The sequence below is a fragment of the Staurois parvus genome, unplaced genomic scaffold (genome assembly GCF_062004578.1).
Source record: "Staurois parvus isolate SC_StPar_1 unplaced genomic scaffold, SC_StPar_1.0 ptg000159l, whole genome shotgun sequence".
NCBI lineage: Eukaryota > Metazoa > Chordata > Amphibia > Anura > Ranidae > Staurois > Staurois parvus.
The window spans coordinates 745768-752500 of record NW_028317955.1 but is presented as its reverse complement, the minus strand read 5'-3'; the positions used below and the strand labels follow the sequence as shown (position 1 = coordinate 752500).

At 39.9% G+C, this 6733-nt stretch overlaps 1 protein-coding gene across 2 annotated transcripts in view; it reads right to left on the bottom strand.

The window, feature by feature from the left end:
* SLC39A13 (solute carrier family 39 member 13) overlaps positions 1–6733 on the bottom strand; it is a 60177-nt gene that overhangs the window by 31165 nt on the left and 22279 nt on the right. The window lies entirely within an intron of this gene.

The window sequence follows — 6733 nt, the reverse complement described above, 5'->3', positions numbered from 1 at the left end:
CAAAATGGCAACTAAAGTCAACCTAACCTGATAATCTCCAGTGCAGTTCATATTAGCCTCAGGAAAGAAGCTTTTGTGTTACAGCAAATTCTTTCTATGAGCTTTTATATGAGCCCCAGGTGGTCTGTATGTAGAATGCTCTTCATAGAACAATGGATGAATGAGGTTATCCTAGACTGAATCTACTCACCCTTTATCTGTTCAAACATGAACCCTATCAGGATAACATGAATGTCAATAAAATCATCCCATCCGCTAGTTTGTATTTTCAGGTACACATCATGTATAGTCTGTTTTTTCTACCCTGTGAGTCACTGATCTGAAGCAAGTGTGCAGCCAGTGAAATCTGAAAAACAACCCTGCATACTTGTCCCAGGTTAGTTACTCACTAGGTACTGAAGACAGAAGGATGTGGAACTATGAAACCTGTATCTGTAAAATATAAGGCAGGTCATAGATTACACATTTTTCTTTCCTTGAAAAAAAGAAAATTGCCCGATTCCTCCATCAACCCCTCACCGGCAGAATACAATGATCACTGCTGGCAGCTATAACCACCAGCCGTGATTATACGCAAAACCTCTGACAGGGTGGTTATACTGAAGTAGATTGATGGATTGACTTGAGTACTATCAGCCTGCCCACAGATGGATCAAAATTCATTTGGTTCCTGATAATCCAGGAGAATTTCAATCAGACTATGACTGGCTTTAGCCTGGGTTTACACTTGTGCGGTGCAACATACCGTACGTGATTCGCACAGGAACCGCACCGCAATCCTGTGCGAATCACATGCGAATTCTGTGCGGTGCGATTTGAGCCATACATTTTGTATAGCTCAAGGCGCACCACATTCGCACCAAAAAGGTGCGGGACCCTTTTTTGGTCTGCACTAGAATAGGATCGCATGGGTGTTCACACCTATGTGATCCGATTCTGCACATCGCACCGCATTCTGCAAACCGATTTCAGGGTGTTGTTAACTTAACATACACACCTGTAATGGTTCGTGTGAATGGGGTGAGATTATTATTATTATTTCAGGTACTTATATAGCGCCGTCAATTTACGCAGCGCTTTACATATATATTGTACATTCACATCAGTCCCTAACCCTCAAGGGGTGTAAAATCTAAGGTCCCTAACTTACATTCATACATACATGGACCAATTTAGACAGGCTACAATTAACCTACCAGCATGTCTTCGGAGTGTAGGAGGAAACCAGAGTACCCATAGGAAACCCACTCAGGCAAAGGGAGAACATGCAAACTCCAGGCAGGTGGTGCCGTGGTTGGGATTCGAACCAGCGACCCTAGTACTGCCAGGCAGAAGTGCTAACCATTTAGCCACTGTGCTGCCCCGTTATGATGCGGCGCGGAAATCTCACAGAAACCGGTGTAAATTTTGCACCGCATCAGTGTGAACCGAGGCTTACTCAGAAATAGCTTCTCGTATTTCTGTCTTCAGTGTTCATTTTAGGCTGGCTTCACACTGATGCGGTGCGGAATTCACATTGTTTTCTGTGCGAATTCCACACCGCATCTGAATCACACCCCGTTCATGCGAACTACAGGTGTGTATGTTAACAACACCCCAAAATCGGTCCGTAAAACGTGGTGTGATGTGCAGAATAGGATCGCAAAGGTGTGAATTACCATGCCATCCGTTTCTAGTACAAACCCAAAAAAGGGTCCTGCATCTTTTTGGTGTGGGTGCGGTGCGACTGGAGCCATACAATCGCACCGCACATAACTCGCATGTGATTTGCACAGGAATGCGGTGTGGTTCCTGTGCGAATCACATGCGATATACCGCACCGCATTATTGTGAACCTAGCCTAAATGTCAACATTATTGTCCTGATAAGGAGAAAAGCAAACAATAAAAGGAGATATAAGATTACCAGTAAACCATGTGGCCGGGTCAATGGAATGGCCCTGAATTGACCTCCTAAAGGCAAACAGAATAAGATCACAAGCCCCTCCCTTTCTAAAAGTCAGTATGAAGAGCCCTGAAATAGCCATCTGTTAGCAGAAGTGCACGCTAAACAGCATGGATGAAGGATTCTTTCCTGACAGATATTGTGTTCAGCAGCTGGCATGATCTGCTGCTGCTGATTACTCGAACAGTGACTGAATCTGACTGGAGAAAAAAAATAAAAATCGACTTTTGTTGAGTTAGGCTGTGACAGGGTTGGGCACAGCTCGAATCTGGGCCCATTCAACAAGAATAAACTGATATTCAAGACGAGTATGGTAAGCTTAGGTTCAGGGTGGATAAAAATCAATGATTTAAAAAAAAAAAAAAAAAAATCGGATTTTTTTTATTTAAATCGGATTTTTTTTTAAATAAAATGCTTTTTGAGGAAAATATATTACCATCCAAAGGTTATTCCATCATGAAATAAAGATTAGTTTTTTAATTATGTAGAATAAGGCTGTATATGTTTAATTTTTTTGGTAAATAAATTCCATGAATCCATTCACAATGTCATGCTCTTCCAGAGGTTTTTGTAAGATTATTGGGCAGTTTCTCTGCCTACAAGATATTATCACAGATGATTGGTTTACTTTGCAGTTCTCAAAACTGAATTTGACTCAGCGGAGATCACATGCCTCTTCTTCACAGCAAAAATGTTATAACATGAACAGAGTTAAGAAAAAGACCTTCATCCTAACTTCTACAAACCTATGAATACAGAATCAACCCCTTCAGTGCTAAGTTTCAAGAAGTTCAGTGAATAGAATAGAAACAATATTTTTCTGATTGTTTGGAGTGGAATAGATCTGCACAAGAAGAAAGTGAAACTAAGTGTGAGGAGGAAGGGGCTGACAGTCTAAGTTTCTTAATATATAAATTTTGTTTAGCCAAATTAGTTACCAAACATGGATGTTTAAGCAAATCACATATGCTGGAATGTTATTGTTTCAGTTGAATAAATCTATTTAAATTGTTATTATTAAGGTAATGATTATTTTTCTCCTTCCTAAGTACAACAGAAAAGTTGTCCAAATATGAATGATTAACCTATTAAACTGGGGATAAAAAAACTAATATGAAAAGTTGTTATTCTAAAAATCTTCATCTACTTGTATATTAAAGTTATACCAGCAAGAATTAGTCTTTATGTAGAAAACTAGGATTTAAATCAAGCCTTACTGACTAGTGATTTAAATCAAATCCACCCTGCTTAGGTCTAATCAAATATGCACAGATTTCACTCTTGTGGCCCAAGGCTCCACTGCTGGCTATTGTGTTCAGACAACCAAGGCACTTACGGTTACCCAAATACCCAAACAGCAACTGCATCTGAAAAGACCACAGTCACTGTTCAGTGGATCATTTTCCACCTGGCTTAGTCAATTTTAAAATCAATTTGTCAAGCTTGGTGATACCAACAGGACCACCTCAGGTGATACAAAGAGATGGAACAAATCCTTCTACATACGTTGTACCCATTTATCTGCAGTTTTCTCTTAAATTAAATCAATCCGCACTACCGCCAATGTTCTAAAATCTTCGTTTTATTAAATCAACCACAGCAAAAACATCACAGGTACAAAGGTACGCGTTTCGGCTCAACAAGCATTAGCCATAATCCATACAGTGATATGGAACATAGAAAATGCATATATATGGTGGGTAGGACAAGGCTACACCAATACACTGGCAAATCAAGCACATAATGATGGAAAATGACAACAGCTGAAGTAGACAGCCCATATTGTGTCCAGACCACCGTAATAAGCAAACACTAAACAAACAAGTTCATACATATCAATACATTTAAAGAAAAAAAGTAAATGTAACATTATATATGTGACTCAAGAGGGTAGAGAGGGAAAGAAAAAAAAAAAAAAAAAAGAAGGAGGGGCATCTGAAACTATTACCCAATGTATAGAGAGATTATTATTTTTTATTTTTTCAATTAAAGAGTCCTCTCTTCTCTACAGCCATTCAAAGTCTAGAATTTATAAAGCTTGTCTGAGACGTCAGAAAGCAAAGGGCACAGAGCTCAAATTACACACTGTAGAGCTCAGTGAGGAGAGCTCAGAGAGCTGAATGGAGGGAAGAGAGACACCCCCCTCACAGGAACAGAGCTGAGGCTGTCAATCACAAGCTGTGTGCTGAAGATTCTCCACCTATAACCCTTTTATCTCTTGGTATCATGAAAAGCTTCTCAGGATGCAAGTGTACAATCCAAACGCACACGTTCCTCCGTTAAAAATGGCTGTGTGTATAAGTGGGTGCTGCAGCGACCGTCAGCTGTAACCGAACAGAATCAGCAAGGGAGAATGTCACCAGCACACCGAGGATCACCAATATGGGTCCAAAAGTTTTAATGAACGATCACATAGTTACAGCAAGGCAACGTTTCGGAGTCTCATAGGACCCCTTCATCAGGTCACATGCCTGATGAAGGGGTCCTGTAAGACTCCGAAACGTTGCCTTGCTGTAACTATGTGATCGTTCATTAAAACCTTTGGACCCATATTGGTGATCCTCGGTGTGCTGGTGACATTTTCCCTTCATTAAAAGCTTCTCAGGGACTCATGCAGACAGCAGAGGAAGGAAGCAGCAGACAGAAATGACACAATGCTCCTAATTCAGACAAGTACACACTATAGAGGGATATGCTTTGTTCATATTTCAAGTCTGAGGTTTACAACCACTTGAATACAAATGAGGAGAACACAATAGGCAGCTGTGGCTACTGAATCATTATCAATGTCAATTGAAAGGATGATGGAGGCAGAGCTGATATTATGCCTGGGGCCCAGTCTTCTTTAACCTGTATCTGCTGGTGGATGGTGTCTCCTGCTAATAGTTGAGTATATAAGGAGCTCTTCATTTATTTTGGAGAAGAAGCAGCAAAGTAGGAAGTGGAGGATTTAAATGGATTCATTAACTTTAAAATCTACATTCGGCGTCATTACCTCTGCTATGTCACAAAACACAACAATGACAACAGATGTCCCATGGCCTGAACTAGTATGACTGCAACCTAAGATCTAGCTAGGAAGTAGTGAGAGGGTGAAGTACTCCTATTTACTAGTTTGTAAGGGCATTGTCTGGTACTGTCATGTCCACAATGTGCTGACAGTCATGTACCGCACGTGCACACATTTCACCTGTCCAACATACTTGCCTCTTCCAGCTGGAACATGTCAAGCTCAGACTTGTACATACAAGCCTGTCCAGTATTTATGAAATAGCAGTGTAGAGTAAAACTGCAAGTAGGCAATCTAAACAAAAACTATAGTCTTGTAAAAGGTTTTTTATATAATCTAAAGGTCTATTAATCTCCAAACACGGAAAGGTTTCTTCACAGTGAGAGCTGTGAAAATGTGGAATAGACTCCCTCAAGAGTTGGTTCTGGCCAGCTCAGTGGATTGCTTCAAAAAAGTCCTGGATTGTGTCTTAGATACACAGAATATAACTGGATACTAACATTTATAGGTAAAGTTGATCCAGGGAATATCCGATTACCTCTCAGGGAATCAGGAAGGAATTTTTCCCCTGCAGGAGCAAATTGGTTTATGCTTTGCTGTTTTGTTTTTTTTTCTTCCTCTGGATAAACTGTGGGTATCGGATAACTTTTTTTTTTTTTTATGGTTGAACTGGATTGACTTTGTCTTTTTTCAGCCAGACTAACTATGTAACTATTACTATGTAACTATTTATAAAAATGCAATAGATCTAAAGGGTCAGCTCTTCCCAAAGATATATTTCAGATTTGGGTGGATGATATAGAGGTATCCCACCTGAAAAGTTTCTTATGTCTATCAGGGACTCTACTGGTGGGATTGACTGCTGCATCCAGGGTCTCCACACTTGCTGTGTCAATTATGAGGGGGTCCCACTTCCTGCTGGACTTTAACTTTACATTAGGGCTTGTTCACACCATATCTATCTGCATTGATCTGCGTAGGCTCAACACAGGTACACATAGAAAATAATTGTTTTCTATGTGCCCTGTTCACATTGTAATGCTGTGTTGAGGCGTTTGGTGTCCTACTTAAGGCATGTCATTTACATAGCACAATACAATATATATGTAAAGCGCTGTGTAAATTGATGGCGCTATATAAGTACCTGAAATAGTACAATTAATGGGTCATCCATGGGCTCTCCATCAGGTAAGAATGGGCATAGCTTTAAGGTCTGCTCGTCTTCACATCAAACAAGTTTTCTATTCCCATACAAGTTTATGCAAAACCTGCCTGAAGCAGGTGAAGAGGAAATGAACTGCAGGTCACATAAACCTGCGAATTCTGAATGATCTCAGAAGCATCTCAAACTGACATCAAACTGATTCTGTTGGTGCAGGCCCTTAGAGACAGACAACACTGTGCAGGACAAAGCATTCCCAGACAATCGCTAACTCTCTCTCCTTTCTGAGTGCTGCATTGCAGGGAAGTATAGGAGTCTGAATAGAAGACAGAATACATAGCTGGATTTCTTTTTTTTTTTTTTTTTTATTTCTGGTTGACAGTTCAACTTTAAATGCAAACACAAGTCAGAAAACAAAATGATCTTATGTAATGTTATCAGACATTGACATGTGTCTGCCTTTTCTTTTAGGTTCAAATGTTTGGGAAAAAGCAGTTCAGTGTCAGTTACAGGTCTTCAACATATAGTTACATAGTTAGTTTGGCTGAAAAAAGACAAAAGTCCATCCAGTTCAACCATAGAAAAAAAAAAAAAAAAGTTATAATCCTATACCCACA